General features: G+C 47.0%; 1 protein-coding gene across 1 annotated transcript in view; it reads left to right on the top strand.

The window, feature by feature from the left end:
* Nucleotides 1-25916, top strand: part of Pus10 (Pseudouridine synthase 10) — a 219546-nt gene that overhangs the window by 52445 nt on the left and 141185 nt on the right. The gene's annotated exons all lie outside the window — the stretch shown is intronic.

The raw sequence follows: 25916 nt of genomic DNA, 5'->3' as shown, positions 1-25916 counted from the left end.
CATATCGCGGATTTTCCGGAAATTTCGAAAATACCGCGATATCTGAAGACCCCAAATACGATATTTCGTTACCTGTAATTCCATTAATACTGTAATTAGTAATATCTGCTCTTACTGATTGTTCATTGCATTACATATGATATATAATTCAGCACAGAAAGAAATAAAACACGAAAAGAGAATGTGATCATACGATAATTCAGTACTGTATACAGTACGTAGTAAAATTAAATCGAACATGAAACGCAAATCAGATGCAGTCATACCATATTAGAATGGTGTAAAGCTGCTGATGGCTACTACTGTACTACAAATGTAATGGATGTGCTTCTTTTCCATGAATCTTTTGTATGTATACGTACGTAGTGCTGCATCCAATAATATTCTTTGTTGCAAAAGTCACATTTCGAATAAGCGTACGAGAGAGATAGAGAGAGAGAGAGAGAGACACACATCCTACAACAAAAGCATAAAATAGCATACGTAAAGCTATTATTATTATTGTTATTATTATTATTATTGTTGTTGTTAATAAAGTTATTATTGTTATTATTATCATTATTATTATTATTACTGTATTATTATCATTATTTATTATTATTATTATTATTAATACTGTACGTACAGTATACGCGGTGTATCTTGTACTTTGAGTTGGTAACCTACGCATCATATAAGACGGGTTGTGATTGGTTCAAGCGCTGATAGATGACGAATCAGAACACAAGTTTTGTTATCTAGCCTGTGATTGGTGTTTTGCCCGTCATCTCCAACCCGCAGCATCTAGGTTCTCGCGGCGGCCACTTTCTCTTACGCCGTATCGCTGAGTAGACGTTCTTAAGTTTGTGAACTTTAATCTGTGCTGTGTGCGACTGTTTTAAGTTGAACTTTTTGTTGAACTTTCTGTTAAATCCTACTGTACAATGGCTCCCAAGCGTTCTGCTTCTACTAAGGCTGGTAGTGAGCCTAAACGCCACCGAAGGATGATGACGATTGCTGAGAAGGTGACGCTTCTCGATATGTTGAAAGACGGTAGAAGCTATGCGGCCGCAGCGCGCAATTTTGGAATCAACGAATCCACTGTTCGCTATATCAAGAAGGACGAATCGAACATTAGAAAGACGGCTGCAATCACCTTTAGCAGATTAGTGAAGCGAGTCGTTACCACGCGTAATAAAATGGCTCCCAAGCGTTCTGCTTCTACTAAGGCTGGTAGTGAGCCTAAACGCCACCGAAGGATGATGACGATTGCTGAGAAGGTGACGCTTCTCGATATGTTGAAAGACGGTAGAAGCTACGCGGCCGCAGCGCGCCATTTTGGAATCAACGAATCCACTGTTCGCTATATCAAGAAGGACGAATCGAACATTAGAAAGACGGCTGCAATCACCTTTAGCAGATTAGTGAAGCGAGTCGTTACCACGCGTAATAAAACAATCGTACGCATGGAAGGTTCTTTAGCTGTGTGGATTGCCGACTGCCGGAAGAAGAACATAGCCTTGGATACGAACACCATCCGAACAAAGGCTTTGAGCTTGTATGAGAATTTTGCTGCAAAGGAACCTCAAGACGACGACGGCAACCATGCTGAAGAAGATGATGATGCAGATGAACCTCAACCAGGGACATCCACTGATTCCCAGCCTCAGAAACAACGTTTTTCCGCCAGCAAAGGATGGTTCGCGAAGTTTCAGAAACGCTTCGCCCTGAAAAGCGTTTCCCTGCATGGCGAGGCTGCTTCGGCTGACACTGCCGCTGCTGAAACTTACGTGAACCAGACGTTCAAGAATATTATCTCCGAAGGTGGATACAAGCCGGAACAAGTGTTTAATATGGATGAGACCGGCTTGTTTTGGAAGAGAATGCCGTCGCGAACTTCCCTGTTCAAAGAGGAAGCCAAAGCCTCTGGCTTTAAAGCATTCAAGGATCGCGTTACCCTCGTGATGTGTGGCAATGCTGCTGGATTTTTGCTAAAGCCGGGGCTTATTTATAACTCGAAAAATCCTCGCGCTTTGAAAAATAAGAATAAGAATCTCCTTCCCGTGTACTGGATGCATAATCCAAAAGCATGGATTACAAAGATGCTGACCTCCAACTGGTTCCACCAGTGTTTCATCCCGCAAGTCAATGAATATCTCGTAGAGAAGGGCTTGCCATTCAAGATCCTTCTCCTTATGGATAACGCTGGTGGACACGCAACTGACCTGTCGCGTGAGGGCGTTCAGGTTGAGTTCCTGCCACCCAACACCACGTCATTAATTCAACCGATGGACCAGGGGGTTATCAGGGCGTTCAAGGCCCTCTACACGAAGAATACCTTGGCGGACCTCGTTGCGTGTGTGGATGCTGCCCAAGATGATGAGGATGAAGATTATAACTTGAAGGCGTACTGGCGGCAGTACACCATAGCCACGTGCCTGAAGAATATTCAGAAGGCACTGCAAGAGATGAAACCTGCAACTGTGAATGCGAGCTGGAAGAAGTTGTGGCCCCAGATTGTTTACGACGACGAGGGATTTACACCTGCTGAGATTCAACACTCTGCAATACGGAAATCTGTGCAGTTGGCTGCCATAATTGGAGGTGACGGGTTTGGCGACATGACGACTGAAGACGTCGACAAGTTGTTGGACTGCCATTCCCAGCCCCTAACTGACGCAGACCTAGAAGACCTGACGAAATCGGCAAGCGAAGAAGAGAGTGAAACCCAGGAAGAGACCCAAGAAAATGTCGAAGAAACGGGCTTAACACTAGAACGGCTTGCCAAGGTCTGCAACCATATAAAGGAGGTGAAAGAAATGTTGCAAGAGTGGGACGAGGATATGGTTCGTTCTATGCAATTCTCCAACAAGGTCGATGACATCATGACTCCCTACAGGATGCTCCTAGAGCGAAAAAAGAAGCAGCGGCAGCAACTTTCAATCACAATGTTCTTCCAGCCTCGCAAAAAAGAGCCAATTCCTCCTGCTAGTACGCCTTCGGAAGAAATTGAAGAAGTTGAAGAGGTGTCCCAGGAAAAGACACCTCCGTCTGAAGAGACGTAAAATACTATCATTGGCTGCACAGTAGAAGACATCATCAGCTTCATCATCATCATTTCTACTGTGCAGCAAATTCATCGCCATCATCATTCAAGTTTTTCTTGAAATTCTTTCGTGGTGAGTACGGTAACAATCTTTATTTTTTACTTTAATATTCTCACATTCTAAAACTGTATTTGTGCCTGTTTTATAGTTTAGTACTGTATGCATTAAGTTAAAGGGAAGGTTTTAAAAGTCTACATGTTTTAACCTATCATATTTTTTTTGTTTAAAATTTACATTTACAGTACGTACGTAAAACAATCTCTCTCTCTCTCTCTCTCTCTCTCTCTCTCTCTCTCTCTCTCTCTCTCTCTCTCTCTCTCTCTCTCTCTCTCTCTCTCTCGTAAATTGTTTTCCTGCTTTGCTACGTACAATATGTACTGTATGATTTTATATAGATACGGTAAATTATATTTGTAATAACATATTTTGTAAATGCTTTTACTGTAAATATCATTATTTATCACTTTCATCATGCGCGTTAAATGCCTTCTTTGTTCTGAGCGTGGTTGTTTACTGAGTGTACAGTACTTTATGACTCCGTCGTTTCAGGCGGCGTCATAAAGAAAAACATTTCATTTGGAAGTCCTAAGAAAAATTAAGTAAAACATTGGTAATAACAAAATCAACATACAGTACTGTACTGTATAATCAATATAATCGATGCAAAAACTAACCTATACATATATGTGTACACTAAATGAGTTTTTTTCTTCATTATGATCAGAGATGAACGTAAACAAAACATTGGTTGCCATTTTTTATCGTGCTTTTTAGCGTGTTTAGGAAACGCATGATATAAAATCGCCTTTAATATTTGTGCCTGTTTTAGTTTAGGGTACTGTAGTACATGCATTAAGTGTTCTGTACATTATAGGGTAGTTTGTTAACAGTACTACGTACAAGGGAAGGTTTTAAAAGTCCGAATATACATGTTATATAAATAGGTGAATATGGTGTCACTACTTCGCGGATTTTCACCTATCGTGGCCGGGTCTGGAACCTATCTACCGCGATAAACGAGGGTTCACTGTATTGAAGATAGATGTCATGAATGTTTTGAATTATCCGAGAGTCAGTGGTTGGCTTATGAACGCTACTCTCGCAAACTAGAAAGAGATAGAATCAGACGTAGTTCCTCTCGATCAAGGGATTTATCATTTTCTAATGTCATTGAACCTAATTCTTCCCCTGTAGTGGTAGATCCTGAACCTAATCCTGTTCAATCTGAGCCTACAATGAAAGATATGATGACAGCGATCCAGGCTCTTGGTTCAAGGGTAGAATCGCTAGCAGCGGACAGAGACCAAATTATGTCCGAGGTTAATATGCTTAAAAGGGGTATTATTAATAGTGCTATTAATGTGTTCAGTGATGTGGAGGGTGCGTCTGTGCGTTCTTGTCGTTCACCTAGCCTTAGACCTCTTGCAAGCTCCCGAACCCATGGGAGAAGTAAAGTCGATCGGCGAAAGGGAACGAGAGGCGTCATCAATCGCGCAGACGTACCTTTGAGTGTTCCTGTTGTCTCGATGTCACAGATCGCTCGCCCTCACCATGGGAAAGGTGAGGTTAGTTTTTTATCCTCATCCTCGGATGAAGCTATGCATGGCAAAGTCTGGCGTCAAGCTTCCAGACCCCTTAAAAGAAAGGCGGATGAAGGCGTGCAGCGACGCTATCCATCACCGCAAGCGCCTGGCTGTAGCCATTGGGATTCGCCAGAGCGTTTTCAATTGTCTGCTCAATGTTCTCCTCCTAAACGTACTAACAATATGTCGGAAATTGACCAGGGGATAATTCAGACTGAGTCAGAGCTTATTCCTGAGTCTGGCGTTACGGTGCAGGCACCACCGCTTCCATCGGACTGAATTCCATCTCCCGATTATGTGGAGCGTTATGCAAGCGATGAAGAAGGCGAATTCGCTATAGAAGTTTCGACTCCTGTTTCGTCTAAAATTGATCCTAAGTGGTCTATGCTGCTTGACATGAAGCAGCAACTCTCAACGTTTATGCATTCATATCAGCCCGCGGTCAGCAAAGCGTTGGTTCGTCATGATTCCGATCGTGACGCGATGTCGCACAGGCGGCCTACCTTTACACGCGATGTTGAGCGGGGTGATGGAACTGCTTCAACTAAGTCTGCTAGTGCTCATAGAGTTCCTATTTCTCTTGACAGCAAACGTCAAGCGAGTGAGCGTGACGTCGAGAGTCATCATTCCAGGCGCGACGACAAGCGCCAGGCAGCTGAGCGCGAAATCGCGCGCCAGGCGCCTGAACGTGACATGGTGCGCCTAGCTAAGCGTGACTTAAAACAAAAAGAATGTGACGTCGCATGTCAAGCAGACCATGACACCAAACATGAGTCGGATTCAGTACAGCATGCGCACGGACGTGACGCCAAGCGCAATATTATTGAGCGCCAAGTAGGCAAACAAACTGAACGACTTGATCGCGCACAACGTGCGGCTAACGCTTGCGCTCGCGAGCGGCGCCTTTCAGAACTAGAAGCGGTTACACCCGCTGGAATTATTTCGGAAGAGGATCAGGATGATCATTCCTCCCTGGATGAGCCATTGGACATTTCCTCAGAGGAGGAAGGAAATAAAACACCACAACATTCTGTTGATCTCAAGAAGATTATGTTGATTTTCTCAGAATTATTTCCTGACAACTTTACTCCTGTAGCCCCTCGCTCTCCTTCATTGGAGTTTACAGTGAGATTATCATAAAAAACGTCAAGGTTCACTAAGATGGTTCTCTCCCGCTCTTCTAAGAGAGCATTAAAGTTGATGGAGAATTGGATGCAATCTAAGAGAGTTTCAGGCAAGACAAACTTCTCTTCTCCTCCAGCCAAGTTAGCCTCCAAGTCTAGCGTATGGTATGAAACAGGAGGTGTCCTAGGCTTGGGAGTTCCTGCCTCTGCTCAGGGCAACTTCTCGAGTTGGGTAGACTCTTCTTGCCGCTTAGCTATGAGAAGAACGAAGATTTTATGGTCCATATCTGAGTTTGACCATCTTCTCAAGGGCATATATAGAGCTTTTGAAGTTTTTAACTTCCTTGACTGGTCTCTGGGTACCTTGGGAAAGAAAGTTTCTGCTTTAAAGGACCCTGAGATTTGTAACCTTATTCATATAATGTCCTGCATGGACAAAGCTGTAAGAGATGGCTCAAATGAATTAGCAGCCCTATTCACAGCCGGAGTTGTTAAGAAGAGAGAAACTATGTGCTCTTTTCTCTTCATGGGAGTCACTCCATTCCAGAGGTCAGAGTTGCTTTATGCTCCTCTTTCTCCTTCTCTTTTCTCTCAGGAACTAGTAAAGGAGGTGGCTGCTGCCCTTACTCAAAAGGCTACTCACGACCTGGTCTCTAAATCAGCAAGGAAGGTTCTTCCAACGTCTTTCTCCACCCGTGGGTTCAAGGAGGATTCTACCTTCCCTCAAACAACAAAGTTTTTCCTGGAAGGACAGTCGGTAGAGGCAGCTTTAAATCCGATAGTAGAAGGGCCAGAACAAAGAGAGGTTCTAGGTCAGGCAGAAGCAGACTCTGACTGCCTTCACCTTCAGACAGCAGTGGGGGCCAGGCTAAGCAATTTTTGGCAGGCCTGGGAGAAAAAGGGAGCGGACCCATGGTCCATCCTAGTGTTAAAGAAGGGATATAAAATCACTTTTATCTCGAAACCCCCGTTAATTTCAAACCTGGTGGATCTTTCTCCCAAATACAAGGAAGAATCAAAGAGGCAGGCCATGCAGCTTCAAATGTCTCTCTTGCTAGAGAAGTAGGCGATAGAGAGGGTACGGGACTTAAAATCACCAGGCTTTTACAACAGGCTGTTCCTGGTTCCCAAGAACTCGGGAGGATAGGGGCCCAGTCCTGGACGTAAGTGCCCTCAACAACTACGTCCAGAAGACAAAGTTTACGATGGAATCCCAGAGTTCAGTTCTTGCGGCAGTAAGGAAAGGCGACTGGATGGTCTCATTAGACCTCCAGGTTGCTTATTTTCATGTCCCAATTCACCCGAGTTGCAAATGTTACCTAAGGTTTGTGTACAGGAAGGAAGTATTCCAGTTTCGGGCCTTATGCTTCGGCCTCACCACTGCCCCTCTAGTCTTCACAAAGATCATGATGAATGTGGCAAGCATGCTCCACTCGAGAGGCATCAGAGCTTCCTTGTATTTGGACAATTGGCTACTAAGAGCCCCCTCACTCAATCGCTGTCTGGAGGATTTGCGTCTGACAATGAGTCTGTCAGAGGAGCTAGAACTTCTGGTGAATGCAGAGAAGTCTCAATTGATCCCTTCCCAGAAGATCCTTTATTTGAGGATGGAGATTCACAGTCTAACTTTTCAGGTTTTTCCATCACCTGCAAGAATACAGCTAGCTCTCCTAAGGCTTTGTGCCTTTCTAAAGAAGGAGTTTTGTTCAGTGAGGAAGTGGATGAGTCTCCTGGGAACCCTCTCTTCACTAGAACAATTTGTATGTCTCGGGAAACTAAATTTATGACCCCTTCAGTTCCATCTCAATTGCCATTGGAGCAAAGAGGACAGCCTCGACCAGGAGAGCATTCCTCTTACGGAACCGATAAAAGAGTGCCTTCGTTGGTGGAACAACATAAACAGGCTCCTGGAAGGTCTCTCTTTGGAACAAGAGAGCCCAGACCTTGTGTTGTTTTCCGACGCCTCGGACTCTGGGTGGGGAGCAACACTAGGAAAGTCAGAGATTTTGGGTCTATGGACAAAACAACAGCTAAGTCTCCACATCAATCAAAAGGAGCTGTTAGCAGTCCTGTTGGCTCTCAAAGGGTTCGAGAAGCTAGTACTGAAGAAAGTTATTCAAATCAATGCGGAAAATACCACAGCTTTGACCTACATAGCGAAACAAGGGGGAACACATTCGAGGCCTCTTTACGAGTTAGCAAAAACTCTTCTCGTTTGGGCACATCAAAGAAAGATATCCCTGTTGACAAGATTCATTCAAGGGGGAAAAGAATGTGAGGGCAGACAGCCTCAGCAGGAGGAATCTAGTTCTCCCCACAGAGTGGACACTGCATCTAGATGTATGCAAGAAACTTTGGCGGATTTGGGGTCGCCCCCTTATAGATCTATTCGCAACCTCAAAAACCAAAAGACTAGAGAATTATTGCTCCCCAGTTCCGGATCTCGAAGCATCACACACAGACACGTTCCTGATGGACTGGTCACACCTAGATGTGTACGCTTTCCCTCCATTCAAAGTACTGCACAAAGTACTACAAAAGTTTGTGTCTCATGAGGGAACCATATTGACGTTAATAGCCCCCTTCTGGACGTCAAGAGGTTGGTTCACAGAGGTACAGTACTGGAAGGATGGTGGATGTTCCAAGAAGCTTGCCATTGAGAATAGATCTTCTCAGACAACCCCTCTTGGCAAGAAACCATCTAAACCTCCCAGCTCTACGTCTGACTGCCTTCAGACTATCGAAAAACTCGCAAGATCTAGAGGATTTTCGAAGGAGGCAGCCAAGGCTATTGCTAGAGCAAGAAGAACTTCTACCATCAGGGTGTACCAAACCAAGTGGGAAGTTTTTAGAGCATGGTATAAAAGAAACTCAGTTTCTTCATCCAGTACCTCTATAGCTCAAATTGCCAATTTCTTTTTAGAGCTTAGAAGAAGGCACAATTTCTCCTCCTCAACCATTGAAGGGTACAGGAGTATGTTAGCAGCGGTCTTTAGGCATAGACATTTAGACCTCTCGAATAACAAGGACCTTCAGGATCTCCTTAGATCCTTTGAAACCTCTAAGAAACGTCAACAGGATTCACCAGCCTGGAATTTGGACGTAGTTTTAAAATTTCTTATGAGTGACAGATTTGAACCTTTGAACTCTGCTTCTTTTAAAGATTTGACTTTAAAGACTTTATTTTTAGTAAGCTTAGCAACAGCTAAAAGGGTCAGTGAAGTTCATGCTTTTAGCAAAAACATTGGCTTTAGAAATGGCAAAGCTATATGCTCCCTGCATCTTGATTTTCTAGCCAAAAACGAACGTCCTTCTCACCCATGGCCAAAATCTTTCGAAATTGCTAACCTCTCTGATTTGGTGGGTGAGGAACTTGAGAAGGTTCTTTGTCCTGTTAAAGCACTAAGGTTATATTTAGACAGGACTAAAGGTTTAAGAGGCAGTTCAGAAGCTCTTTGGTGTGCAGTCAAAAAGCCTGCTTTACCTATGTCTAAAAATGCCTTATCATATTTCATAAGACTTTTAATTAAAGAAGCTCACACACTATGGTGAGGCAGATCTTAAGCTCTTGAAAGTTGAGACTCATGAAGTTAGAGTTGTGGCAATTTCTGTGGCTTTTAAACAAAATCGTTCTCTGCAAAGTTTAATGGATACAACATTTTGGAGAAGTAAATCTGTATTCGCATCACATTATTTAAAACGTGTCCAGACTCTTTATGAGGACTGCTACACTTTGGGTCCATTCGTAGCAGCGAATGCAGTAGTAGGTGAAGGATCTACCACTACACTCCCTTAATCCCTAGTACCCTTTTCCCCTCTTGGAACTTGTATATAGTTTTATGATTGGAGGAAATTGTTAGACAATCTTCCGCAATCTTTGATTTAGTCAGGTAGTCATTTGTTCCTTGAGAGCGCCCGGAACAACGGTATTTGTTGAGGTCCTGTCAGCATTAGGTTAGTCACCGTTTGACAGCTCCTAGAGTTCTTCAGCCCCCTGGGTGGATCGCTGGTTCTCAAAGGACAGCAGACTTATTTATGCTGAGAACCATTGAAGTCAGCTTCCTGAATAGGTACGAACCCTTAAGCTAAGTTTTGTTTTAAACTCTTAAGTGAAATTCCATTAATGTTGTTGTCTCTGACCCGCCACCAAGGGTGTCAATCAGCAATTATATATAACCAGCGGGTAAGTTTAAATTTTTAAAGATTATATTTTCATAATAAAATAAATTTTTGAACATACCCGCTGGTTATATAACTTAAAATCCCCCCCTTCCTCCCCTCTAGAGACCTATGGGCATGGAAAATCTGATACTAGGAGGGATAGTTCGACCTAGCTCCGTGGTGGCGCTAGTGTAAAGCTGGCATATCTATGCGATTCCCGCGAGTTTTGAATTTTCTGCCGGACAGAATTATAAAGCTATTATATATAACCAGCGGGTAAGTATGTTAAAAAATTTATTTTATTATGAAAATATCATTTTAGGAAAGTTATATTTTTTTGTTTGTTCCGTAACTGGAATACAAAAATACGCTATTTATTTAGGGGTATTACTTTCTGTGGTAGCTGAAATGACGAGCCATTAAAATTTAGCTGGGGTTAACTACCCACACCGCTAGTTAGCGGGGGTGGGGGTTGGGGTAGCTTGCTAAAGCTCTCACTCACACACCAGTGATTTAGCTCACTTTGCTTTTGGCTCGGATGGTGTACGGTCGTTGCCGTTCTTCATCCTTCGCTGTTATTAGGACTGCCATTAATTCTTTGTTCCGACACAGATACAAACCTTTGCTATTTATAGGGTATTACTTTCGGCAACGCAGAAAACCAGCCAAGACAATTTTAGTGAGGGATGATTACCCCATCCGCTAGTTAGCGGGGTGGGGTTGGGGTATACTAGCTACCCCGCTCACTCACACCTGTCGGTTGAGTAACCACTTTTGCTTTTGGCTTGGTAGAGTGCGGCACGTCTCTCTCTCCCGTTAAGCAAAACTGCCTTGACTTTATTACTTTTCCTTTTTCTTTTGTGTGTATTGGTGTGTTTGGTTATTGTCCCGCTATGCGAACATGTCCAGGGATTGAAGGCCGCCGCTGCGGCACCTTCATGTTGTCCGTGGAGACGGACCCACACCCTTTATGCCCGGCTTGGCGGGGAACTCAGTGTTCGCGGGACAACACCTGTTCCGAGTGTAGGGAGTGGCCTGCCTCATAGTGGGAGAGGTTTGTGCGTAAGAAGAAGTCTAAACGCGAATCTTCGCTTTCGGGGTCTTCCTCGAAATTGAAGAAATCGCGGCCTTCTGCTTCCTCTACGCCCAAATCTCTACCCGAAGGTAATCCTCGACCAGGCCCTTCCTGGGCATGGTCAAGCAGTAGCGCAGGGCTTGTGACTCCAGGTCAACCCTATGGGATAGACGAGGGTGGCGGCTCCCCTAGTGAGTCGGCTCCTTCTCTTCCCCCAGGGAGCGCCTGTTCCTTTCCAGACCTTGTGTCTTTGTGGCCATCGCTGGGCGTCGATGATAACCCTACAAAGGAAGTTCTCCTTCAACTCCTCCAAAGGGGAGCAGAGAGAAGGCGTTCATCTCCTTCCTCTGCGGAGGTCGATCCTCCTCTTCTGGGCGCAGGCGCTGTTGCCAGTCAGTCAGGCCGAGAGTCTGGTTCCAACGCCGAGGAGTTAGCTAACCCACCAGGGGCAGTGGCAGGGCTCTGCCCAAGGCAAGCTTTTCCTTCGGGAGAACATATCTCTCGTTTGCGAGAGAAGATTGCCTCTGTACATCAGCAATCTCCTTAAGCTTTAGGTTCTCCTCTAGGGGCGGAAAAAGAATCTTGTTATAAGCGTAGTTCTCCTTCGGGTGAACTCTTCTCCCCTGCGAAGGAATTATCTGTAGACCTTAATCAGTCTGTTGAACGTTCCTCTCCGGAGGTTCGTAGAGTGGAGGGGTGGGTAACCCCTCTCCACCCCGGACGCTCTCCTCCTCTGGCTGTGAGGAGACATCTTTTTGAACCTGTTGGTTCTCCTCACGTTGACCCTTTGGGGTCTCGTGACGATCACCCTTTGGGCTGGCGTGATCTTGAGCCCTCGGGCTCTCGTCATGTTGATCCTTCGGGTTCTCATGACAGCAGGAGTCCTTCAAGTCTCTGTCGCGCTGAACCTTCGGGCTCTCGCGACTCGAAACCTTCGGGTTTCTGTTACGCTGAACCCTCGGGCTCTCGTAACGATGGTAATGTTGACCTCCAGGTTCTCATACCGTCAGTCACGTTGATCTTTCGTGGTCTCGTGACAGAGGAACCTCAGTTCCTCGTTACATTGACCCTTTGGGGTCTGGTAACCTGAGTTACGCTGAACCCTTGGGCTCTCGTAACTTTAGTCACGCTAACACTTCGGTGTATCTTGACAGAGAAACTTCGGTTTCTCGTTGCGTTGATCTTTCGGGTTCGCGCAACACAGTTCACGCTGAACTTTCGGGTTCTCGTGACCATAGTCATTCTTTTTATGACAGAGAGTTTTCAAACTCTCGTTGTGTTGATCGTTCGCGCTCACACAACACAAGTTATCGTGAACCTTTGGGTGAGCGTAGCAATGAGTTCTCTCATCAACCTGAGAGCTCTCGCGCGCACGACCAAGTTGGCGTGCACGACCGGATCGGCATGCATGACCGACTTGGCGCGCACGACCGACTTGGTGCGCGCAAACAAAATGGCGAACATGGCGCGCGGGTTCATCCTATGGCGCGCCATATGTGCGAACATCCTTTTCTCGCCATGCGCGCGAACATCCTGTTGCTCGCCATGCGCACGAACAACCTTATGCACGCCATGCGCACGAACTACCTTATGCGCGCCACGAGCGCGAAAAAGGTGCGTGCGCACGAGCACCCTTCCTCCTACCAACAGTACGGCGCACGAGCGCACGACCATCTTGGTGCTCATAATCAGTCTCTCAAGCCCCTTAGGCTTCAACAGAGACAACAGACGCCTGCGCGACCGAACCCAGATCCTATCCCTAAGGGTAGGCCTGTGCCGTTCTTGCCAGTAGGGAAACCTCCCTCAGACAAGAGGGTTAGGAAACCTGCCTAGGTTCCTAAACCCAGGGAGCAGTGCCTTCCTAAGGACCTCCCCCTTAGTTCCTCGGGAGCCCGTGACCCCCCGTGGCTTAGCATCATATTTGATGCAATGCGCCAAGCAATGAAAGGAGTCTTTCCCCGCTCCCAGTCCTTAGGTGACACACCTAGGATCCATTTATCGCCTCCTCTCTTCCCAGGGTCTTTTCCTCCCTCCGATCCTAGGAGGAGTTCGGAAGATTCCGAGCAGGCGGGTCCTTCTGGCAAGGGGAGACGGTCATCCCCTCGCAAGAGACCTCTGGAGGAGATTAGGCATGGACCTCAGGTAGCCCCCTGTAGTTCAAGACGCCAAAGGCCAGACCAAAGGGGAAAAGGAAAAGGATTCGTCCTTCGCCCCCCAAGGAGGATAGGGTTACTTCCCATGGAGACTCCTTCCGTCCTTTACCGGTCGAGATAGTGTCTAAGGAGGCACGACCTGCGACCGGACGGGACTCACCCCGTACGGCAACGGACTTAAATTCCACCTGTAAGCCGACGGAGTCCTCTAGGCCCTTGGGGACAGAGGACCTCCGGCCTCGTGGGAGGGAACCGAAGGATTTGTTCACCATGCCCAAATCCTTGGCCAGGCTTCCTTCCTTGCTGCCTCCTAGGCAGCCGGAAGCGAGCACTTCCTCGGCAGTCTCCCTATTTCCAGTCTATCCAGTTGACGACTTCGACCCACTCCGGGCTCCTATGGATGAGAGCTCGGTCGTGGAAGGGCAGAGCGATCTCGAGGATGACGCTCTGCCAGCAGTCGCTAGCCCTAAGCTTACGGAGGATGAGAGGAAGGAGTCGGAACACGCCTTCTGGCAGGTCCTAGCCTGCATCTGCTCCTCAATGGGCATCCAGATCCATCGGCTGCCCCTCTAGATGGAAAAGAAACTGTCCTTGACCAGTTCTATGGCACTCAGAAACCTCATGGGACCAATGCAGCTTTGCCCTGGTCAAAGGGGTTGAAGAGTGCCAAACAGAAGGCAGTGTCCCTGGCAACAGGGTCCACCTCTTCTCTCAGCTCCAGCTCGTCCTCCAAACTTCGACCTCCTCCGTATATGTTTCAGAGGAGGTACTACGAGATCTTCGGGGAATCTCTTCCAACGCTGCCTCTCGACCACTCTATAGAGGCACTCTCGAAGGCTACCCCCTTCGAGAAACTTACGGGACTTTGTCTCCTTTTCGGCCTCTGAAATCCCAAACCAGGAGAAGGTGGCGAAGTACGCCATGCAGGCTACTTCGTGGCTGGATTTCTGGTTAGGATCCTTAGGACAACTGATGCGTTCTAAAGACCTGTCTCGGGAGTCCTCCAGGAAGTCTTTGGAGACTTTCCATTTGTCTGGCACTCGGGCCATCGAGTTCCTCTCCCATCAGGTAGTGAAACTTTGGGCCAACACTATTCTGAAGAGGAGAGAGGCTGTCATAGGCAAGTTCCATAGACATCTCCCTCAGGCCGAAGTAGCGAGACTGAGAAATGCTCCTTTCGAGGGCAATCCTTTGTTCCATCCCAAGGATGGCGAGCGGGTGGCAGAGAGGTGGAGGAAGTCCAGTCAGGACTCTCTCATCCAAAAGGTCATTAACAGCTAGATCTTACCCCTCTCTGCCACAGCGGAAAGGACAGCAAAACCCGCAACCGAAAAGGGCTAGAAACCCAAAACAGCAGGGTAAAAAGGGTGCAAAGCAGGCCTTTCACAGCAAAAAGTCCTTTCGTGGAGGAAAGGGTAAGAAGGGATCTGGCCGAGGCCGGTCCCAATAAGACAGGCAATCCTCCCATTTGCCCACCTGTGGGGGGATGTCTGCAAAGCCGCTGGCAGAGGTAGCTTCACCACGGGACCGAACCCTGGATGGTTGAGGTGATTCGTTCAGGGTACCGTATCCCGTTCACGCTCTCTCTCCCCCCACTGACTCGAGTGCCGATTTCATCGAACTCCTGTGCGAAGGGATCAGCACGGGAGTTTGCCCTCAGGCATAAGTCCAGTCCATGTTGGAGAAGGACGCTCTTCAGGAGGTCCCCAACGGGTACCCAGGCTTCTACAGTCAACTCTTGTGAAAAAGGCGTCTGGAGACTACAGACTAGTCATCGACCTCTTGGCCCTGAACAGGTTTGTTGAACAGACACCTTTCAGGATGGAGACGGCCGACACAGTCAGACAAGCGATAAGACTTCATGTGCACTCTAGATCTAAAGGACGCATACTTCCAGATCCTAATTCACCCGTCTTCCAGGAAGTATCTGAGATTCATGTTCAATTGGAAGCATTAACAGTTCAGGGTACTGTGTTTCGGTCTTTCCACAGCACCCCAGGTATTCACGAGAGTATTTGCCCTAGTATCATCTTGGGCTCATAGAGTCGGCATCCGTCTCCTAAGATATTTGGACGACTGGCTGATTCTGGCAGACTCGGAGGCGGCCCTTCTCCGCCACCGAGACGAGCTTCTAAGGTTTTGCCAGGATCTGGGGATCGTGGTAAACCTCGAGAAGTCTTAACTGCTCCCCTCTCAAGAACTGGTATATCTAGGCATGCGATTAGACACCCTAAGGCGGCACAAAGCATTTCCATCAGACGAAAGGATCCAGAGACTGAGGGAGATAGCACAGGTCTTCCTCAGTCGGGAAGAGCTCCCAGCGCAGTATTGGCTTCGCCTTCTCGGTCACCTCTCTTCCCTGACCCGACTGGTCCCCAACAGTCGCCTCAGGATGAGATCCCTCCAGTGGCGACTAAAATCCTAGTGGAACCAACACTCCGATTCCCGGGATCACCTAGTCCGCATAGGGCTAGAGGAACAGTCGGACCTCAGGTGGTGGCTGGCGGAGCCGAACATCTGCAAAGGGGTCGATCTTCTCGTCTCTCCCCCGGAATTGATGCTGTTTTCGGATGCATCAAAAGAATGGTGGGGGGCTCACGTGCTGCACCATTACATCTCCGGCCAATGGTCCGAATCAGAAAGGTACCAGCACATAAATCTCTTGGAGATTAGGGCAGCCTTTCTGGCCCTCAAAAAGTTCCACCAGGTCCTGGCGGGGCACTCCATGGTGTTGATGAGCGACTACACCACGTTAGTAGCTTATCTAAGCAAACAGGGCGGTACCTTTTCGCAGCAGCTGTGCCATCATGCAGTAGAGATACTCAGATGGGCAGAGGACAACTCGGTGACTCTATCAGCTTGCTTCATTCTGGGCAAGCGTAATGTGCTAGCAGACAAGCTGAGCAGAGTGACTTGGATAGTTGGCACCGAGTGGTCTTTGAATCCTATAATAGCCAACAAAGTCCTGACTTTATGGGGTTCCCCGACTGTGGATCTGTTTGCAACGGCCCTGAATTTCAGGCTCCCGTTATACTGCTCCCCAGTCCCGCATCCCCGAAGCTCTTTGGCAAGATGCTTTCCAACAATGGTGGATAAATCTGGACGCTTATGCGTTTCCCCCATTCTGTCTGATGAGAAAAGTCCTCAACCAGGTACAGTACGAGCAAGCAACAACTTGCAAATGACCCTCATAGCTCCGCTATGGCAGAATGGTTCCCGGACCTTCTGCATCTCCTCACAGAGATCCCGAGGGAGCTCCCTCCACAGCACAACCTCCTCAATCAACCACATGCCAACATCTTCCACAAAGCCGTAGCTTCGCTTCGACTTCACGCCTGGAGACTATCCAGCACCTCCTCACACAGAGAGGCTTTTTGCAACCGGTTGCGAAAGAATGGCTGGACACCTCAGGAGATCCACAGAGGCAGTCTACCAGGCGAAGTGGTTAGTTTTCTGTGGTTGCTGTTGTTGAAGGGGTATCTCTCCCCTCGATGCCTCTGTTCCAACTATAGCGGAGTTTCTTGTATACCTTCGGGAAGAAATACTTCTCTCGGTCTCGGCAGTCAAAGGCTACCGCTCAGCCTTGAGTCTCGCCTTTAGACTGAAAGTCGATATTTCCTCCTCGGAACTTTCTTTGCTCATACGCAGTTACGAGCTTACTTGTCCCCAGGCAGAGCTAAGACCTCCCCCTTGGAACGTGGTTCGGGTCCTCAGGTCTCTGAAGGGCTTCCCCTATGAACCATTACACCAGGCCTCCGATCGCCACTTCACGTGGAAGACGGTGTTCCTGCTCACTCCGGCTTCGGCCAAGAGAGTCAGCAAACTTCATGGTCTATCTGCTGATGTCTCCACTCTAGGAGATGGGTGTAGAACAGTGGTTCTCAAACTGGGGTTCGTGATCCCCTGGGGGACCGCAAAGGCATCTCAAGGGGACCTTGAAGGGGCCACCAAATCATCCTCACACGTAGGCTATAACTAGGATTACTCTCACCATAATGTTTGGCATTTAATATATGCTAACAAATGTTCTTTTGCTTCTGGTGGTATACAGTGGACCCTCGCTACTTCGCGGTTCGACCATCGCGGATTCACCACTTCGCGGATTTTTTCCATAACCCATATATATACAGTAACATATATATATATATATATATATGTATGCATGTATTTATGTATATATGTATGTATGTATATATGTAGGTATGTATATATATATATATATATATATATATATATATATATATATATATATATATATATATATATATATATATATATATATATATATATACAGTGAACCCTCGCTACTTCGCGGTTCGACCATCGCGGATTCACCACTTCGCGGATTTTTTCCATAACCCATATACTGTATATATATACAGTGAACCCTCGTTTATCGCGGTAGATAGGTTCCAGTCGCGGCCGCGATAGGTGAAAATCCGCGAAGTAGTGACACCATATTTACCTATTTATTCAACATGTATATTCAGACTTTTAAAACCTTCCCTCGTACGTAGTACTGTTAACAAACTACCCTTTAATGTACAGAACACTTAATGCATGTACTACAGTACCCTAAACTAAAACAGGCACAAATATTAAAGGTGATTTTATATCATGCATTTCCTAAACATGCTAAAAAGCACGATAAAAAATGGCAACCAATGTTTTGTTTACATTTATCTCTGATCATAATGTAGAAACAAACTGGAGGTAGAGCTTTGCTTATTACCCAGACATATTTCCCATACTTTTCCCTTAGAACTACATCACATCTTCCTACTTTAGATATATATATATATATACAGTATATATATATGTATATATATATATATGTATATATATATATATATATATATATATATATATATATATATGTGTGTGTGTGTGTGTATATATATATATATATATATATATATATATATATATATATATATATATATATATATATATATATATATATATATATATATATATATATATTTATATGTATACACATATACATACCTACATATATACATAAATACATGCATACATATATATATATATATATATATATATATATATATATATATATATATATATATATTACTGTATATACTGTACTTTACATTACATTTCTTGTAATCCTTTTGTAAGTAAAAGGGAATAATCTATACATTTATAAAATCAATAATGATACAGAGATGTAGTTAAATTACAGTGCAAAGCCGAATGATGGTATCGTGCATGGTACGAAGGGACCAAATCATTGTAGGCCTACTTGTTTTATTTATAATGATATAGATTTTATATCATACATTTGGTAGCACTGGACATTGCACACTACTGACTAGCTGTCGGCCGAGTGCGTTTTATGGAACATGACCCAGACAGGTACTGCACCGATCTTTCCGTATGCACGTCAAAGCAACCAAATTGCTAACTCCCCTCCCTCTCTTTATTAAAAAATAATCATATAATATTATTGTACTTGTGTGTGTGCATGTGTTTGCGTGTCACTGACAATTACTAGCATATAATAGAAAATAAAATATAAATAAAATATAATAAAAATTTAGAATGGCATGCCTGCACAGTGTACAGTGACTCCTTAAGAGCCAGTGTGTTGACACATGTTGCGAAGTGAAGTGGTTTGTTCCGAACTGTGCCTACTATTATCTCTACCAGTGGTGGTAGCCTACCACTGTAGACTACCATCACTGGTAGGCCTATACACGGTTAAGAATTATTATTTACTATTTCATTGTTACAATTTTATTATTCCTCTTCAGATTTATAATGGCTCAGAAGATGAGATATGATGATTCATATTTGAAATTAGGTTTTACTGTATTAACTTGTGAAGGGGAAGAGAAACCACAGTGTGTTTTGTGCTCTGAGGTGTTGGCATCTACTTCTTTAAAGCCCAGCAAGTTAAAGAGACACTTGGAAACGAAGCATCCCAGTTCAATAAACAAAGATGTCGACTTCTTCAGGCACAAAGCCGAACAATTGCACAAATGCAGACTTGATAACACAGGTTTGTTTTCACAGAACAATAAGTCTGGTTTAATGGCCTCCTATGAGGTTTAAAGGAAAATAGCTGTTGCTAAAAAACCCCACAACATCGGAGAACAACTAGTATTACCTTGCTGCAAAGATATCATATCGAATGTATTTGGAAGTTCTGAACTTGATAAGCTGAAGCATGTCTCCCTGTCAAATGATACTGTAAGGAGGCGTATAGCGGAGATGTCTGATAACATACTGTCGCAGGTGATCTTCAAGATTCAGAATTCTATTTTCAACTTTTTTGTAATCCAGATTGATGAAACAACGTATATTTCCAAATTAGCCCAACTTTGCGTCTACGTACAATACGTATATGACAAGCACCTGGAAGACGAATTTTTGTTTTGTGAAACTCTCAGCTCCAGAACAACTGCAAAGGATATATTTAACAAAGTGGACAGCGTTTTTGAGACACAAGGTATCAAATGGGAACTTGTTGTTGGCGTGTGTACTGACGGAGCTCCAGTAATGCTTGTTTGGCGTTCTGGTTTTCAAACTTTGGTTAAGCAAAAATCACCATATATTGTTGGTACACATTGCACTATTCACCGCCAAGCATTAGTAATGAAAACCATGCCTGATGAGTTGAGCAATGTTCTCGATGAGGTGGTTAAAGCAGTTAACTTCATTCAAGCTAATGCACTTAACTCTTGTTTGTTTTCTGCATTATGTAAAGAAAATGATTCCGAATTTGAAACACTCTTATTGCATTCACACATAAGGTGGCTTTCCAAAGGGAAAGTATTGAAGAGAGTTTTCGTACTACGTGAAGAAATTCAACAATTTTTTGTAGACACTAAGCTAGACATCCACGCAAAATTCTCTGATGTCCGTTTTCTTATATGTCTGACATTTTTGATATACATATTTGAATCTGTGAATTCCTCATTTTATCACTGCAAGGAAAAAGAGATCACAGTGCTCCATTGCCATGAAAAAATGACTGCTTTCAAAATGAAGCTCGAACTATGGCTTTCGAAGATAGAGAAGAATAATTTTGCCCCATTTCCACAATTAAATACATATATTGATGAGAATGAGCTTAATGTCGAAGACGGTATCATAGAGTTGATGAAACAACATGTATTATTTCTTAGTGAAGAAATAACTTATTATTTTCCTAACCTACAAAACTTTGAAAATTACTTTGTTCCGTAACCGAAATACAAACCACGCTATTTACATGGGGTATTACTTTCGGCGTAGCTGAAATGACGAGCCATTAGATTTTTAACGAGGGTTAACTACCCTCTCGCTAGCTAGCGAGGGGGTAGGGGAGGGGTAGCTCCCCCCTCACACACCGGTGAACTGATTCACTTCGCTTTTGGCTCCGACGGTGGGCAGACGTGTCTGTTCCCGTTCTCGCATGGCAGCCATTAATGTTTTGTCTTTACTTAATTACTTACTTTTCTTATACTTAATATATATATAAACATTCTTATGTTTATGTATATATTTGAGTATAGAAATACAGTAAGTTTCCTTTTCAGTGTTTGTGCTGTGTGTGTGTAGTGTACGACAACATCTCCGTGTAGTTCAGGCCTCCACGGTGACATTTCTGGGTCGCAATCTCTCCCTTGGTCCTTCGGTCCTTCCTTCGTCTTCCGTTTCTCGGGCGCCGTGGGGAATCGTCATCGCTGAACTTTATTTATTTACTGTATCTGTTTTCTCCGCTGTTCCTCCTTCCCTACGGGGAACTTGGACTATCAGCGAAGGGAACATGGGAGTTTAGTTTGACTACGATCTCTCTCTCTCTCTCGAGGTCGTTCACCCTTTTATTACTACTACGTACACGTATTACGGTAGCTTCCTTCCCGTTGCGAGTTGAGTTGCTTCTCCGTTTATTTTGTCTCAATTATTTTAATGAAATCTAATTGTATTTGTTAACTTTTCAGCTTCTGTGTAGAACGCTTCCCTTCGGGGTTCATTCGTTCTTCTATTAGTGAACATTTTTAGATGAATTACATAATTATAATTGTTATAATTCTGTTTTTATTACAGTTCTCCGCCTTCCCCCCTTCCCGTGAGTGTCAGTGGGGGAGGAGGGCGCATACCTGGTGTGTAATTCTTATGTTCTTTTCCCTCGGGGTTCCTCTTCGGTGTTTCCCCGGGGGAATGAATGTTAACTAATTATTTATTTTATTTTCACAGTTAACTTTCTAGTTTTTCGTTTGCCTAATGTGCCAATGAAGCAGAGCTGTCCTGTTTGGGCCTGGGGAGTCTGCTGTTGCCGCCTCCTCTCTAGGACTTCGTCATGGGCGTGTTCCCTTCTCCTAGAAGTTCTCCCGTGACAACTGTCAGCTCCTTAGTTCATTTAGAATGCTCAGGAGGTTTGCCTCCATGGGTGGGTAACTTCCCTTCCGAGGGAGGTTCCCATCCCAGGTATGAGTTTTTTTCCCTTCAAGGGGGGGAACTTCTCTTACCTTAATAATTCCTGGTTGGGTTTTTCCTGGTCCTCGGGCGGTTATGCTCTTGGTGCTGAGCGACCGCTTTTGTAACCATGGTCAAGGGGCTGAGCGGTTGCAAGGCCGGACCATGGAATTCGTACGACTATGCTCTTGGTGCTGAGCGGTCTCACTTGCAGCTACGCTCAAGGGGCTGAGCAGCTGCAGGAGCTCCTCTTCGGAGGGTTGCTCTTTATAGGTCAGCTTGCTGATCCAATGGCCCTAAGGGGTGCCTTCATCAGTTATACTTGTCTCTGTTACGAAGTGTTCACCTCTCTCGTTCGCGAGAGAGGACACTCATAGAGACTCCTCTTCGGAGGACTCCCCCTTCTGTTGTTGCTGATGTTGCTGAAGGCTCAGTTCCCCCCTCCGAACATCCTTCGAGGGGGCAGCTGAGTCCAACGGTCTCTCCTGCGAGTGCCTCTCCCCCTCGGGGGAGTTCACTAACAGAGACTCCTCTTCGGAGGACTGATGATGGTGCTCCTGTCCGTGGTCGTCTTCATCTTCAGCCGCAGAGCATCCTCCTCGACGAGAACAGTCCGTTGCAGCTGCTTCGCTAGACCTTTCGTTAGATCGTTCGCGATCTCCGACACCTGCCAGACCTTCTTGTCTTCCATCTCCGTTCCTGGACGCATATGCGCACTCCACCCCGTTTTCCAACGGGCACCGGTCCCTTTGGGGCAAAGGGCTTATCTCACAATGTAAGTCACTTTAGTGCCAGGTTTTTACCTGTGCAACCTTGTTCTCTTGCGCGCGAGCAAACGCTCTCCTGCTGTGGACCAGACTTCTGCTGAATCAACACTCCAGCGATCTCCTGTAGCTGAGTCTTGCCGTAGATCTCCTGATCGCCAGCGCTTCTGAGACCTTCTGTGCGGCTACGCGCCATGTGCACCAACGGTCTCCTGAACGCCCACGATCGCCTGCTCGCCAGCGCACATCTGCTCACCCTTTTCTGATGTGCGCAATGCGCGCCCACAATCCCCGGATCTGGGCGCAGGCAAGGAGATTATTTCTTTGCTGAACTCCCACGTTTGCCTGCTCGCCAGCGCACATCTGCGCCCCCTTTCCTGTCGCGCCAACGTTCGCCCACGCGCCCACGCGCCCACGATCTCCGAATCTGGGCGCAGGCAAGGAGATTATTTCCTTCGCCTCCTCGCCGACGATCTCCTGCGCTCCCTCAGAGCTCGCCCACGCGCAAGCCATCACCTTCGCACCATCTCCGGTGCGTACTTCCAGACTTGAACGAGTCTCTGCTCGCCCGCGCGCCCACGAGAAGTCTCCTGTGCCCGCCCACGAGCGTTCGCCCTTGCGTGCAACCTCACCATCTGGTTCTGCACCCTCGCTGATATTTTCTGGCCGCGCAACTGCGCGCCAACAATCTCCCCGGTTCCTGCCTCGTCGCGCGCAGTTCAAGAGGTTCCTACGCTACCGCACAGGCGCTCACAGGTTCCTATGGACTCTCAGCGCCCTTCTGGAGTTTCGCGCGAAGCGCGCCCACGCGCAGTTCCAGTCCCAGCGCTCACGCGCTCTCCAACGCGCCAGCGCGCTTCCACATCACAGCGCGCCGCCCAGGAGGCGCGTAAGCTAGCGCACGGTTGCTCACAGGCACCCCAGGGCTCTCCTTGCGCGCCAGCGCTCTCCTAAGCCCCCGCGCGATTCTTCGCCTGCGCGCAAGCGTTTTTCAACGCGCCCACGATTCAGATCCCCGTAAGTCTCTTACGCGCCTACGCGTTAACTCTCCTGTACGCGATCTGTCGCTACGCGCCATCGCTCGCCAACACGCCATTGCTCGCCAACGCGCCATCGCCCGCCAACGAGCCATCGCTCGTCAAAACGCGCCATCGCTCGCTGACGCACCATCGGTCTCCCTTACAACTGCGCGCCCACTCGCCCGCGCATGCGTACCCACGTTCGCCCGCGCGCAAACCAACGATTTTACCATCGCGCGATTTCGTCCGCGATTCCCGTCGGGTTTCGCAACACGGGCAACCTGGCGAGTCTTCTGGAGCGCGTACTTCCAGATCATCGTCGTCACGATCTCCACCCCGTAAACGCAGAGCAGCGCACGTGCAGGAGCAGGAAGAAGCTTCAGAGAGGTCTGGGCAACATTCTTCTCCTTCTTTTCAGGCAGGCTCCATCATCTCTACTCCTCAGGATCACCCGATCCCCTTCCCTCCAGCGAGAGTCGCTGATACTGCGTCTGTCAGCCGTCAGCAGAGGAGGTACTTCGAGATTATGGGGGAGCCTGGTTTAGCTCTGCCTCTCCACCATTCCGTGGAAGGGCTTACCAGGGAAATTTCTCTAGAGAAACACTCCGCCCGGCAGGTGACATTCTCGGCTTCGGAGATCTTGAGCCAGGTGAAGGCCGCAAAGTGTGCCATGCAGGTCACTTCTTGGCTGGTCGTCTGGCTTGGATCTCTGGCCATCCTGTTGCGATCCGAGGACTTGTCCAAGGAGAGCACCAGGAAGACCATGGAAAATTTCCTCCTCTCGGGCACGAGCACCATCGATTTCCGGCTCACCAAGTTTCGAACTTGTGGGCAAACTTGATGTTGAAGCATTGAGATGCAGTGACTGAGAGGTTCCTCTCGAAAGTCCCAACCGTGGATGTCGGCAAGCTCAGACACTCTTCCATCCTTGGAAAGAGCTTGTTTGAGCCCAAGGAGGTGGGACGGACAGCTGAGAGGTGGAGGAAATCGAATCACAATTCGCCCCTCCAAAAGGCGCTTACACCCAGACCCTACAAGCCTCCAGCGCCTCAACAACAACAGCCTCGTCAGCCTAGGACATCGGAATCGGCTCCGGCGGCAAAGACAAAGGTGTCTAAACAGCAGCCCCCTCCTGTCAGGGACAAGAAGGACGGGAAGTCCTCCTGGGGTGGCAATGATCCTAGAGGGGGCGGCCGAGGCTGCAAACGCTAGGATTGGCAACTCCCCTGCCCCCAGTGTGAGGGATGCCTAAAGTTGCGCGTTCAGGTGGCAGCAACTCGGGGCCGATTCCTGCACGATCTCTGTGATCAGCCAAGGATATCGCATCCTGTTCATAACATCTCTCCCTCCCCTGACAGCGAATCCAGTGTCGCGGAGCTCCTATGCCATGGGATTGGCAAAGGAGCTAGCCCTTCGGGCAGAATTCGTGACCATGCTCTAGAAAGATGCTCTCCATAAGGTCGTCGACGGCTCCCCCCGGCTTCTTCAGTCGGCTCTTTCTTGTAAAGAAGGCATCTGAAGGCTGGAGACCCGTCATCAGCTCTGAACAAGTTTGTCTAACAAACTTCGTTCAGCGTGGAACAGCAGAGTCGATCAGACTTGTAGTGAGACCACAAGACTTTAGGTGCACACTGGATCTGAAGGACAGGTACTTCCAGATCCCAATCCATCCGTCTTCCAGGAAGTACTTGAAATTCAGCCTAGACAACAAGGTCTACCAGTTCAAGGTGCTGTGTTTCGATCTCTCCACAGCACTGCAGGTGTTCACCAGAATGTTCACCCTGATATCTTCGGGACCACACAGGATCGGCATCCGTCCCTTCGCTATCTGGATGACTGGCTAACCCCGGCAGTCTCGGAATCAACCCTTCTTTGACACCGAGACAAGCCTCTGGGACTTTGCCAAGATCTAGGGATCATGGTAAATCTCGAGAAGTCTTCTCTGCTTCCATCCCAACAACTGGAATATTTAGGCATGATATTAGACACCAATCTCCACAAAGCCTTCTCATCAGATGACAGAATAGCAAGGCTGAGGAGAGTCGCAGAACCTTTCCTCAGACGAGGAGAGCTTCCAGCCTAATTGTGGTTGCGTCTCCTAGGTCACCTTTCCTCCCTGACCCGTCTAGTTCCAATCGGCCGCCTCAGGATGAAATCCCTGCAATGGCGGCTCAAGTCCCGGTGAAACCAAGGCAACGATTCCCCGGTCACTCTGGTCCTTATGGGACCTGCGGAACGAATGGACCCGCATTGGTGGTTGACCTACAGGGACCTTTGAAAGGGAGTGGATCTTCTCGTCCTTCCCCCGCATTTGATGCTGTTCTCGGACGCGTCAAAAGAAGGGGGGGCCCCACGTTCTGAACCAAAGGATCTCAGGCCTATGGTCAGAATCAGAAAGGTACCTCCACATCAATCTGCTAGGAATGAAGGCCGTATATCTGGCCCTTCAACAGTTCCAACAATCCCTGGCGGGTCACTCCGTGAGCGACAACACCGCGGTAGTGGCTTATTTCAACAAGCAGAGAGG

Source organism: Palaemon carinicauda, chromosome 35 (genome assembly GCF_036898095.1).
Source record: "Palaemon carinicauda isolate YSFRI2023 chromosome 35, ASM3689809v2, whole genome shotgun sequence".
Classification (NCBI taxonomy): domain Eukaryota; kingdom Metazoa; phylum Arthropoda; class Malacostraca; order Decapoda; family Palaemonidae; genus Palaemon; species Palaemon carinicauda.
The sequence above is the reverse complement of the archived record's forward strand: the minus strand, read 5'-3'. Positions and strand labels throughout refer to the sequence as shown.